Source organism: Gracilinanus agilis, chromosome 4 (assembly GCF_016433145.1).
Source record: "Gracilinanus agilis isolate LMUSP501 chromosome 4, AgileGrace, whole genome shotgun sequence".
Lineage (NCBI taxonomy): Eukaryota > Metazoa > Chordata > Mammalia > Didelphimorphia > Didelphidae > Gracilinanus > Gracilinanus agilis.
In genome coordinates, this window is record NC_058133.1 from 374,773,971 (window position 1) to 374,788,341 (window position 14,371).

Below are 14,371 nucleotides of genomic sequence, written 5' to 3' on the forward strand. Positions count from 1 at the left end.
TCTCTCTCTCTCTCTCTCTCTCTCTCTCTCTCTCTCTCTCTCTCTTTCTCTCTCTCTTTCTCTCTCTCTCTTTCCCCCTCCCTCTTCTATTCTTCTCTACCCCCATCTCCCTTCCTTGCCTCAATGTATGAAGGGACACAGGGCACAACTAATTTCAAATACCTTAGACATTTGCTACCTTTGGGCAAGAACACATGACTCCTACATTTGACTCATAGAGCTTTCTGATTGGCACCTCCACTGACACATGCCTGTTCCCCTAGTGCTGTTTCACATTGAACCCTATCATTCTCTTCACCGGAAGACAGCTCAAAGATATTATGAACAACTGCTTAATGTCATACAGATGAATTGAGAAGGTAATTCTTCTAAGGTGAAAAATATGAGAAGTGTGTCTCTCTCAAAAGGAGTACAGTTTGTTTCAGTTGGTTTCAAATAGAAATACCCATTTCAGTTCCTAGTTCTGTCATTTTCATCTTCTCTTCCTTAGACAAAATTTTCAACCTCTATAGTCTCAGCTTCTTGATCTGTAAAATGAGGAATTGAACTAGATGACCTCTAAGGACCCTTCTGGCTCTTTTTACTTGAGTATGTTCTCAAGATTCAGCTCTGACCTGGAACACAGAAACTATCTAGACCAAAGGGTCTTAGCCTGATATATGTGAACTTAACGTAATATTTTTATAAATACATTTCAACAATATTTCTTTAATCCTCTGTATTTTATTTTATATAAGTAAAACATTATTTCAAAAAGGGTCCTTCTCAGAGGCTTCAGCAGGCTGGATGAATATATAAAGTATTTATTAAACACTTATAATGTACAAAGCATTTTGGAGATTACCAAAGAAGTCCATGATGCAAAATTTTTTTAAATTTATTTTTAGGATTATAATCCATTTTATAACTTCTTCATTTTTCCATGAAGAAAGTAAGGTGGCAAAAGATAAGTGACTTGCCTAAGACCACACAGATAGTAAGAGAGAAAGCAGGGACTGAAACTAAGCTCTCTAATTATAGAGCCAGCAATCTTTCAAATAACTCTTAAGACAAGCACCTTAACATACCACATTTTTTAAATTTAGCAGAGCACACTTTACACTGGTACTACTTTCCTTTTAGTCTCATCTCAAGTATTAGCCAAAACCCCATAATGACACTTGTTCCTTCCTTCTCCCCAAATATAGAAGAAAATTCACAGATCAGTAGGAATAGTAGATAATTTCATCTGGCAGAGCCATTCACTATCAGAAAGTTCTTGCCTGAGAACTCACTAGCTATGTGACTCTGAGTTAGTCATTTAACTTTTCCCCCTGGGTTTCCTCATGCTGCAAAATGTCTAACTCTAAATCAATTATCTAAAAAGAGTCCCAGCTTTTTCCACTGAGAGACTCTCTCAGTTAATCTATGGTCTCTAACTGAGACTGAACCCCAGCCAACTGAACCCCAGGGCCAGCAATTTAAAAATATGCACATTACAAGGCTCTTTCTAGAATAAAATTGTTTGGGGGGATATAAATAGCAGATTAAAGTGGAATCAGCCTGACCCCAGCCAGAATCACAGGACGAGAAATTTTCATGACAATGGGAAAGAAAAGGATACCTGGGAATAGTTTTTGTGTTCCTTTCCATTTAATTCTTCTTTTTTATTATCAACATCCCAATAGCATTTTTGAAGGAAAAAGGGACTGTGGTTGTTTTTGACTAAACACTCTAAATAGCTATTGACTTTTTCAGTGAGTGCTGAAACAGTCTGTAGAACATACTGCCGAATTCCTTTGACTATTAATAACTTTCTTTCCTGTCTAATTAGCATAATAATGTTGTTCTTCCCCCCCCCCACAAATGTGGTATGAAAGTCACTAATTACACATGAAAACTATACCTCATTAGAGGCTTTTATAACTCATTGGCACCTTAATGAAATTCATTGAAGCTAGCAATATAATGAAAAAGTTGTTAATGTGGTGCAAATGTTGTGTTTTATTGACTTTTGCTTGGTGTTTGCAAAAACAAGCCCCACATGATAGGAATACAATGTTATTAGGTATGTTAAATAATAGAAAGGAACTTCAAGTTTGGAGGAAAACAAATGATCCCTTACAAAGAAGCTGACATTGGTTGGCTTGGGGCAACATACATGCCTCTGTTGAATCTGTTGTTTGAAAATTCTCTGGGCTTTGACAGGGTGCATGTGGAATAATAATCTTGATTTTTGAGGGACAAAAGACAGTATTCCTTTCTCTTGACCAGTTTCAATTCTCTCTATCCTTCAAAGCTTGACTACATAATAAATGTCAACTATTACTGTTATTATTATAAGAGAAGGAAAGCATGAGGTGGGTGGGGGAGGATCAGGATCTTTTCTAAAAATTCAATAATGACCTTGTGCCTTGGGCTTTCTGTTGTGTCTTGCTCCTTCCTCAATTGTATGGAAGAGGGGGAAAAGTTTGGAAATAGAGAAACTGAGAAATTCCAAATGCTAAAGTATATGAGGGTTTATTGGAAGAGTAGCCTCTACAGGAACAATGATTGGGTTTGATTTCATTACGACAACTTTAAAAGGTAGTCACACAGACTTTCAAGACCAAAGATAATGACAGAGGTCTTTGAGTAAGAGCCACATCTTTGTGACAGGGAAATACAGTTTTAAAATTGAATTTAGCTTAGAGATTTTAGGGAGCTGAGAGTGGTTTTGCTTTTGTTAACAAAGAATTTGGTACCTAAATCTAAGAGTCTCTTTCAAGAAAAGAAAGTCATTTTTAGTCAAGAGTTTGAAAGGAATTTCACTCCTTATGGTGAGAAAAACAGAAAGTATTTTTTCTCATGATTTTAATGGGTGTTTTCCCTATTCTGATAACTAGGTATGTTAAAAGCTCCAACTTTCTAAAGAACTATATTAGGAAAAGCTTCAGCATTTTAAATTAAAGGAGTATGGCAGAATCCAATCATCTTCCTCTGAGGAAAATCTAGGACCCCGCATAGATACCTATCTGAAGCTAGAAATTGGAAGCAGAAAGGAACTTGTCAATTCTATGTGCAGTGAAGCAGTACCTGGCAGTGACCAGAAGCATCCATGAAACTCATGGACCAGCACTGAGCAACAAGTAGACAAGACTAACAGGGAATAATGCCTAGCAGCTACTATGCATCTGGCAGAAGCTATATCCCTGATGAAGACCATATGTCAGGTGGAGACAAGGAAACACATGAAATAAGCAGGGTATAAACTCAAAAGATGCGATGAAAACTTCGTACATTCTCATAGCATTAGAGGGATGAAGCTCTCCTTCATGAAGTTGCCCATCAATGTTACATACATCAGATTTCTCACACATGGGAACTGGACATTTGAATTCTCTACAAATGTGTCCCTCCACAACTACACCCCAGTCATAGGTACCCCTAAAATGTGCCTGTGTTAATATTCTGTCTCTCCCTTAAAATAACCTTATATTTATATGGAGATATAAACATTGCATGTATATAACTATATATTAGACATAGCTATAGGTGGTTTAGACATAGACATAGAAATGGTAAATATCCTGGTCAAAGGCATGGACTATTTTGTTTTTCTCTTTGTAACTTCAACCTCTAGGGCAATGAGTTAAATTTTGTAGGTACTTAATAAATTACTGTTGATTGGTTATATCATCAAATTGAATTGACAAGCTACCTATAGTATAGCAAAATGTACTACTAGAAAGACTTATAAACCAATTTGGTAATTTTACCATATATTACATCATAAAATTATTTTAAATATTCAACATTTTAAACAACAAATAAAAAATTGTACACAAAGTTCACTCTCTGGTTTCTCTGGTTAAAAATTATTCTACTTCTCTAAGCTATAGGTTCCTTCCTATTTCCAACTTCACATGAAATTAAATTTTCTCTCAATTCATCACCAACATCATCACCTAGGACCAAAGTACCCTGGATAAAAGAGAACGAGTAATGAATGGGATAATGGAAGAGCATGTTAGGGAAGTAGCAGTAATTGAGTTCTTTCAGATTATTTTTTGTTTAGAGACTTACAGAAATGTTCAGTGGGAAGGAAAATATTGTGTCTTTTGTGTGGGTCTTACTCTGCCACTTCTTCAGTGGTTCCTGGTCAGAATCAGTGGATTGCGTGGTAAGCTACTTACCTTCACTAAGAGCAATCATCTTATACTTCTTTCTTATTAACTCTAAGTGTAAAAATTACTGTTATACATCTTTCATATCCCCAATAGCATAAAGAGTCAAACAAATAGGAGGTATTCAGTGAATATTTATTAAATTGATTTAATTGGAATTTTAGATTTATTTATCATGCATTGTGTTTATTTCTTATGGAACAATCAACTTAGCAAGTCTGAACTATTCATTCATTCAACAAGCATTTATTAGTCACCTAGCTTCAATAAAGTAAAACATAATGCCAGTCACTATGTGAAAAGAAAAGTAAAATGAATTAAAGTAGCATAAAGTTCTGTCATCTTCATAGACTTTTTTTAAGTAAAAACATTCAAGAACTTTATATTACTTTAATAATTAAAATTGAAATTATATTACCTTAATAAGTGAAAGATTCTGGAAAAGGGTGATGATATTTCATATATATCTATATAGAGATAAGATCTATTCAACATTCGGTTAGGTAGAAATTTCTTATTTGTACAATTAGGTTTTATGAGACGAACTGCAGATGATCTTCCAGCTCTATCTATGGTCCTAAGAAAGAGGGCCAAGATGAAAGGTAAAATAAAGATGAAGGGAAAAGGGGAGGGGACATCCAGGAGGTGATATGGATCTTGTGTTGGGGTTTCAATCATCCATCTTCATGGTTTGGTCTGCAACTGTGATTATTTTTGTCTGCCTACGTAGATAGGCAGCAAGTATTGGGTTTTGCTTTGGTTTGGCTGAGTCTCCCTAGCTTGCCCAAGATGGAAGTACAGTGACAACTGAGATCCTATTTTCAGACTCACAATAGTAGGGTTGAACCTTAGCATCTGATCGCATACTGAAGTTCAAACTTCCAAACTTGAGTTATGTACTAACCTGACCCACCACCACCACCACCAAAGCTGCAAGGACTATCAGAGTCTGCCAATACATCCAACCTCCATCTTATAAAATATTGCCTGGGGTACTAAGAAGTTAAGTGATTCTTCCAGAACCATGAAAATAATATATGTCTCTTTGGGACTCTGGATCCAGGTCTCCCTGACTCTAGACCTGCTTGATATCCTCTATGCCACACTGCCTCTCAGTTACCTGCCTTGTAATATGAATTGAGCAGAGTACCTTGAATTAAAACCCAAATAAAATCACTCTTTTGGTGAGACTTTTTCTTGACACACCTCCTTCCTAGACCTATAGAAATAGTCTGTAATCAGGACCAGTCTCAAGGTCTCTCCAGCTTCATGGAGACTGTCGTAGCTTGTACTCACTCTGCTGACACAAATGCAGACTCACCCTGGAACCGTGGTGAGGAATGCTTAATCAATGTTTATTGAATTAAATGGAAGGAGGAATAAGGGGGTAAACTTCTCACAGAGAAAGCTTGTGTTCTGTTTCTTCTCCATCTCTTGCATCCCTTTGCACTTAGTGGATGTCCCAGCAGATGTTGACTGACTCACTGCTATCAGTGCACATATTATACAATACATGAACCGTCTTGGTTGAATGAAGAATTTCAGTTTGGGGATTTTTGCAGACTTCTCTGGCTTTTGAATTATGAGGCAAAGAAAATGCCCGCCTGTCTTTTTCTATATATCTGGTAATAAAACTCTGTCCCATCTGAGTTGTACATGGTAACAAGAACATAAATGTAATACATTCTGACACATGGGAGAGGGGGTGGGGTGGACTGGCAAATTACTTAAGTCCCATTGCCCTTTTTACAAGACTAGGAGCATTAACCACTGTCCTGGCCCTATTCCAGCTCAGGTAATTACATTCTACTCTAAATTCCCACTGTAATTTTAATTGCATCATTTTTTTAAACTTTCTGTTTAAAACTGTTGTGGGTCTGAGCTTGGTTTAAGCAGCTGCTGCAATGCTTCTACCTCTGGAGTGAAATTCAAGAGATTGTGAAGGAAGCCATTTTCCAGGCCTATGCTATAGAGTTTTGTTTTGCTTTTCTTTCCTTTTTTTTTTTAAACCCTTTTTGGATAAAAAGGAGCTGAGTAAGTATACTTAAGTATATATAAAAAAAAACGCTGTTTCCTTCTTCATCAGCATGATAGATGGCTGCAAGGATTGGAAAGCAAATTATAGTTGTTTGATTGTTGTTTTAAGACAAAAACACCTATTCAGACTCAGAATGTTAGTGAAGAAAAGGACCAGTTCATTTAACTATTTCAGGAAACTGAGCCCAAAGAAATGAAGTTACCAGCTGAGAGACATATAATAAGGTCATAGCGATTCAGAGATGGAAACATAATTCAACACAAAATCTAAGAGTCTCTCCAAGACACCATTATCTCCCCCTTCCTACTTCAGAGAAATCAGTTGATTTGTTAGCAATCAATCAATCAACCAATAAGCATTTTTTAAATGTCAATTATGTGCCAGACACTGCAGATAAAAAGACAAAACTGAAAAGAACTCTCACCTTGGAACACTTTACAATCTGACTAGGCAAGTCACCATGTAAAAAATACATATGAAGTAATTTGTAATAAGGGTGGCAGTGAAGAGATATCTTAAAAGGATTCTTAGGGTTGTAAGATCATAGATATAGAACTAGAAGACACCTTAAAGACTATCTGTTGGTGTAATTAAGAAGGATTATTGTGAGGATACAGTGAGATAGTACTTAAATATATATTTATATATATGTGTGTGTGTATATATATATATATATGCTAGCTTTAATTATAACTGGATATCATTAGTGTCTCATTCATTCCATATTTTCAATGGAGTTAATATAAAAATAATACTAAAACCAATCATTAATCAAATAATACTAAAACCAATCATTAACCTAAAATTACTCTTTTGTATTTTATATTCTATGGATGATTGTTGCCTGAGCTTTGTAAAAACTTTCTGAGCTCATATTGGTCTGATTATCCACAGCCAGACACATTAACATTTGACACCACCATAGTCATGTCATTTTGGTCCTCTTTAAGTACTAAGGACAACAGCCAACCATTCTTTCTTAGACTAACAGATGAAAAGTCATAATACTTCAGATACAGACCCCCTAAAATCCTGGAGAATTCATTCAATAAACCAAAAACCAAACTGTTGTCCACAACCATCTGAATGTAACTTTTGCCCATAAAAATTTAAAAATAGTTATTTTAAATAGATAACATTATCATATCTAAACATATAAAATTAAACTTTAAGATATGTCACTTTTTGAAGAAATCAAAGTCAGGTAGGAACAGGTTGAGATACAAATCATTCCCATCATTCTGCTATTTGTACTGAAGATGCTTTTAGTGAGCCTACAGATGATAAACTTATATTGGAATGCTTTTATTCAACAACAAAGCAATTTTGTTTTTATCTTTATCTGTAACAATACAATGCAGGCACACACACAAATATATACATACACAGAAACACACAAACAGTTATTAAGTACTAGATAGATAGATAGATAGATAGATAGATAGATAGATAGATAGATAGATAGATAGACAGATAGATAGACAGACAGCACTGAGCCAGAGATGTTTCTAAATTTGTGGCTCCCATGTTTCTTTTGAGCAACTACAGCTAAATTTTACTTATAGACACAGCACCCCTGATGCAAGGATGCCATGCTGGACAGTCCTGTTGCAGAGTCTCCTATGATAACAAAGTTTTTTTGAGAAATCCTTAGTGTCTTCATATCACTCCAAGTGAGAGCTTGCCTTGTGTGAGTTTTCCATAAAATAGTCTTTTAGGCAAATGTGTTTGTCATTTGAGCAATGTGGCCAGACCATTAGAGTTGTGCTCTAGTGAGCTTCTAATATAGAATTCTAATCCCAAAGGTAACTCTTGCTATGTATTTGATATTGTAATAGGAAATAGACTTTAAAAGTAGGAAAGCAGACTTAGCAGGCAGACTAAGGGTAAAAAGCCTTGTTTGTCAGCCATGGACATTCTAAATGGAATGAAGGGTAGAAACTGTTTGCCCTTGAGGACTCTGGTCAAGCTGGGGAAAGGGAGAGGGTATGATTGTCTTTACAAGCACAGTGAGGAGTCCAAGGATTGTGGAGTTAACACTGAGAAGGAAGACCTGCCAGGGAAGAACAAGTGAGCAAGAAGATCTAGCTGGGGTGGTGGACATCCCAGTCTGAGACAAGCTCCTTGATTAACATTCCTGGATTTACCTTCCTGTGGACCCATTTCCCATACCATCAAGAGGAGCAGAAGTGGACATGACTCTGTGAGAGACCCATTTCCCTTCTAGTCTGTAATAGTCTGTAAAGAGCAGTGTAGGCATTAACCCATTTCTCCCAGCCCTTGTGTGGTCTTTAGTGGTTAGATTTAGTGTGGCCTCTCCCCATTATCCCTGATTTTCAATCATTATTAAACCCTGTGTTTATAAATCTTTTGTCCCTGTATTACCCTGTCACTTTTTTGTTTCACAGACTTCCTGGCTAGGTGGATCAGTGTGGCAGTTAAGATCCAACTGTCACTACTGTCAGCTGCCCAAACCATTTTTAAACTGTATTTCCCCAGCTTGTAAGATCCCAACCTATTGCTCATTCCTGTCTCCTACTCACCCTTCCACTGTACCCAGATAAAATATACAAGTTAACCCCAATTTTACTATAAGAATATGTACTAAATGTTTGTAGCCTATTGTGAGGTACTGTACAGTTTCAACCATTTCCTTGCATTTTCTGCATTGATCATTAAGCCTAGGATCTTTAAGGATAAACTTTTGGTATTTTCTGAGTAGTGATGACTGATCCTTAATTTCAATTGTTTTTAATTTATTTTTATTATTTTTCCCAATTTCATGTAGATACAATTTTGAATAATCATTTTATGGCACTTTACAATCTTTTTGTCTCTCCTTTTTTCCCTCCCTTACTTCCTCCCTGAGTCAGAAGGTAATATGATTGATATAGGTCATATAGGTGCTAGCATGCAATATAAATTTCCATGTTTGTCGTGTTATAAAAGGAAACACATCACTTATGTAAGAAAAAACTCAAAAAGGAAATAAAGTAAAAAATTGTTTCTTTCAATTTGTATTCAGACTCCATTTTAGTTCATTCTGTTGTGTTGGATAGTCTTTTTTATCATGAGTCCCTTGGAGTTTTCTTGAATTCTTGTATTGATAATAGTTAAGTCATTCATAGTTGATCATCTTACATCTTTGATGTTACTGTGCTCAAGGTTCTCCTGGTTCTGCTCACTTCACTTTGCATGACTTCATATAGTTTTCTGGAGTTTTTTATGATCATCTTGGTCATCATTTCTTATGGTACAATAATATTACATTAATTGCAATACCACAACTTGTTCAGTCATTTCTCAATTGATGGATATCTCTTCAGTTTCCAACTCTTTGCCACCACATAAAAGAAATCCTATAAATATGTTTGTACAAGTATGTCCTTTCCCCCTATCTTTGATCTCTTTTGGATTCAGACCTAGTAATAGTATTATTGTCAAAACTTAACTGAAATTATAATCTTTCCTTTTTCCATAAATAAATCGATGACTCATCCATTTGGCAATACATTGTTGTCATTGCTCATGAAGGACATTTTGGTTCCATTAAATTCTAGCCATTTCATAGTCTCTTCCTGAACGCAAACTGTTTTTAGCTAACATTGAACAAACAAAATTATATGTACCTGCTATGGGATTTTATATTTGCTAATTAATTGGGTTTATGCTAGTGCCAAAATTTTTTATGTATGTTTTTATCTGTTTATCATGTGCACTTGAAAATATCAATTATATTGTCATCATTATTATCATTATTTTTATGGACATCATTGTGGGATAATGATGATAGTAAAGTAAATTGATAAGACATCATCATCATCATGGCCTTTACAGGACATGCTCATTCACTCCACTTGTAGATGAAATGATCTATGTAAATGTAACTTGAGAAAATTCAGAAGTCCCTTCTGCTCAAAAATTTCTCCTTCATTGGCTTCCACCTAGCTTCTCTTTCCTTACTCAAAATTCCTATTTGAAAGCAAAAATAGGATGGGTAAAAATTGACATTGACTAAAAAAATATAAAGGAAGTAAGAAAGAAAGAAAAAGAAATTTATTACCAGAAAGGGATCTCTTTCTAGCTAGCATGTTTGATTGAATTAGTTTGAATAACAATAAAGAGAGCCAATAACCAATGTTTGATAGACAGGGAGATAGAGAGTCTATGTGGTGAGGATCTCTTCCAGCTCTCCCCTGGGGCCAAATATACACTGGGAGACTTTAAGGGGGTGTCACCCCAAAACTGGGTGGCCTGGATGGTCGTGCTGCCTCACAGGAGTTGGGGTCAAGACTTTCCTATAAAACAAAATATGTGGTACCCCAATCCAATCCTCAATAAGGATGGGGTTCACACAAACTCCCCCTGATCAGTTAACTTCACAGTAGGTGGTCTGGTTTTAAGATGGAGGCAGCCAGACCAAGCTGTGGTTCCCCTTTCCCTTGTTGTCTCTCAGGCACTCTGGAATGCTATCTGACTGATGAATGGCTTTTATTATGTGCAAATCAGGGACTGAGGAAAGGGGTAAGGGGCAGAGGGATTTTGGGGGTGCCCTCTTCTCCCTCTGTTTCTATTTCTATTTCTATTTCTATCCTTTTCTATAATTGTAAGTTAGACCAGAAAGGGTCTTTCAGCAAGGTTGGATAATGGGAGAAGGAGACTAAGAATTTGCCCCCAAAATGGAGTCCAAAAATTTGGCTAACTCGAAGGTTGAAGTCTTTTTTTTTTTTTTTAAACCCTTGTACTTCGGTGTATTGTCTCATAGGTGGAAGATTGGTAAGGGTGGGCAATGGGGGTCAAGTGACTTGCCCAGGGTCACACAGCTGGGAAGTGGCTGAGGCCGGGTTTGAACCTAGGACCTCCTGTCTCTAGGCCTGGCTCTCACTCCACTGAGCAACCTAGCTGCCCCCAAAGGTTGAAGTCTTAATGGGTGAGATGCTATAAAATGGCTTTGATGAGGGAATCAGGGCATCAATTTCCACTAGAAGATCCTCAGGAAGCCCTCAGGACTGGAACTGAGCTGCAATGTCCTCCTCTTTCCTCCCAGACCTCCGCCCAAAGACTTCTCCAGAGAATCTTCCAGAATTCTCTCTGGTCTCAACTGTCTGTAACTGTTACCAACTGCCTAATTCTGGCTCCTTTTGTCCCACCCCCATGTACAAATCCCATCCTTACATTTGGTAGATTAGCTGGTCAACAACCTTCTCTTGAGGAAATGAGATTCTAGAAAGATAAATTTCTTTGGAGGGAAGGGCAAATGGTCACATTATCTGAATAGATCAAAATGAAAATATTGGGCCAAAAAGTCAAATAGAAAGTTTAGGGAATAGATTCTTAAATTTTACACTATATTGAAAACAAATTGAGTCTTTTTTTCTATTTCTTCCTGACCCTCCTTTAATTATTAATTTTTTTTTAAAAAAAAGCATTTATTTTGTTCCATAAGAAATGACAAACAAGATGATTGCAGCAACAAAAAAATACCTGGAAAGAATTATATGAAGTGATACAAAGGGAAGAGAGCATAACCAAGACAATGTTGTACACAGTAACAATAATAATATATGATGATCAACTGTGAATAGGATCCAGGTCAGCTCCAAGACTCATGACAAAAAAGGATATCCACCACCACAGAATGAATAGACAGAGTCTGAACGCAACTTAAAACATACCATGCTTTATTTATTTCATGAATTTTTATCTACTATGAGAAATAGGTCTTCTTTCACAACATGATGAACATGGAAATATGTATCATATGATTATATGTGTATAATCTACATCATATTCCTGCCTTCTGGGGAAGGAGAGATAATTGGAAAGGAGAGAGAGAAAATGAATTGCACAATATCAGAAAACACATATTAAGAACTTATAATGAGATGTTACCTAGTATAGGTATTATTCTGTACTAGAGTTGACTAAATAAAAACTATGGAATTTTCTGGTCTCTATAGAATCTTATATGCTGTAAAGCATCCCATGTCTTCTAAGAAATTTTATTCATAAATATTTTTCATTGAGAAATGCTTTTGAAGGAAAAATAGAACAATTTCCAGGTACTAGATAGATAGATAGATAGATAGATAGATAGATAGATAGATAGAGGATCTACTATCTATATAGCTCCTGGCACTCATGTGTAATATGTATGTAATATATAATATATATAACATATATAATATGATTCATAAAATATCACATATAATAATCATATAATCTATAACACATAAGGTATACATCCTTTCCTCCATTAGAGTACAGTTAGCCAAATGGCAATATTTAGATATAAAATTGAATAATAGTTTTGAATTTGGAAATTATTATGAATATAGTACAATAGAAAGTTTATTACCTTTGAAGCTGACCTCAGCTCTAAATTTTAGTTTCTAAGATATATTATCTGTGCATCCTTGAATGAGTCACATAACATTGTGGGCCTCAGTTTCTTCTGTTATAAGAGAAGAAGTTGAATGAGATTACTATTTATAGTCAACTCTCAATCTAAAATGCTAATATTATTATCAATCTGAAGACCTAGAGTGTGTAGTGACACATAGTGTGTTCCAAATTGAAATCTTGAAGGTAAAATTGATGAGGAATTGTGCTTTAGACTTAAACAGTTAAACTATTGGTTTAATGTTACCCTTTTAATGCCTGAGCTAGAAACAACCCTCATTGTTTCCTTTGATTTGAGCACTGCTACTGTTCACTGGTTTGTGATTTCCACATCTTTTAAAGAGTCATCATCCAAATCCAACTATCATACCTAAAGCAGTATGGACATATCCTTTATCCACTAATACAAAATGGCTATTAGGAGGATATGAAATTGAAACTCTAAAGAAGGGGGGGAAATCTTTCTATCATTTGAAATGTAACTTACAGAAAGAGAGAGGGAACTGAATCTGTTGTTTAATCTTTCACTTGAGTGCTAATGAAGTCAGTAAAAAGAATCTCTGGCTTTTGCTATCTTATCTTAAATTTTATTTATTTAAAGTTATCTTAAATTGCCTGGGCTGTATCTATGAAAAGTTAAAAAATTGAATTTCTGACCAAACCAAGTGAATCAATCAATCAAACAAGTATTTATTAAGTACCTAATCTATGCTAAGAACTGGATTCTAGAGAAGGAAATACCAAACCACTCCAATATTTTGCTGAGAAAATCCCATGGAAAATATTGGCATGATAGTTCTGAAATGTTAGATACAACTGAATGACTAAACAAGCACTGGACTAGGACCTGGGAAACAGATAAAAGTGTAATAGTTCCACATAGCTTGCAATCTAAATAAGGAAAATGTATTCAAGACATATATGTATATTCATACATGTGTGAATCCACATATATGCATACATAGATGACAAGTTGTGTGTCTGAACAACACTCTGTGTTGTATGCACATGCATGTTTATATGTATGTTCATGTATTATTTTGTGTTTGTGTGTATAAGCACATGTGTATATGATGGGCATAAACTTTTAGAAATATATACATAAACTTGTATAATAATATAAGTATCCATCATAAAACAAACATTTTGAAGTGCTTTCTATTTGCCACGCATTTTAAGAGCTGAGATTGAAGGTAAAAGTGAAAAAAACACTTGGTTTCATATGACTTACATTTTAATAGAATAAACAACATATATGTGTGCATTTTGTACACATATGTACATAATCATTTATACATCTTTATGTACGCTTGTATGTACAGATTACTATGTTAGAGATAGAAATTAAAACACAAGACTAACCTCTAAAGAATTTTTATGCTAATAAGAGAGATATTGAAGATATTGAAGATCTCAGTTAAAAGTCAGATGGAAAAATCCCATGGTCCCTAGGGTACAGTAGCAAAGCAGATGTGAATAACTATTCATTTATACATAGAGTACATGTAAAGCATAGTAATGGTACTGAGTTAAATGTTTTCATCCATTATTATAACAGGACTAAAGAATGATAATTAATACTCTCAAAGGAGGCTACTGAAAAAAAGTATTTGGTAGCCAAGAGCAATTGACCATATTTATCATGAAATGCTACTTGGATTCACTGCTCCAGTCCATCTTCCATTCAACTATCAAATTGGTGTTCCTTCAGTGATTCTAACCAGGTCACCTGTCTGCCCCTCATTCAATCAACTCCAGTGACTCCCTTTTACCTGCAGGAACTAAT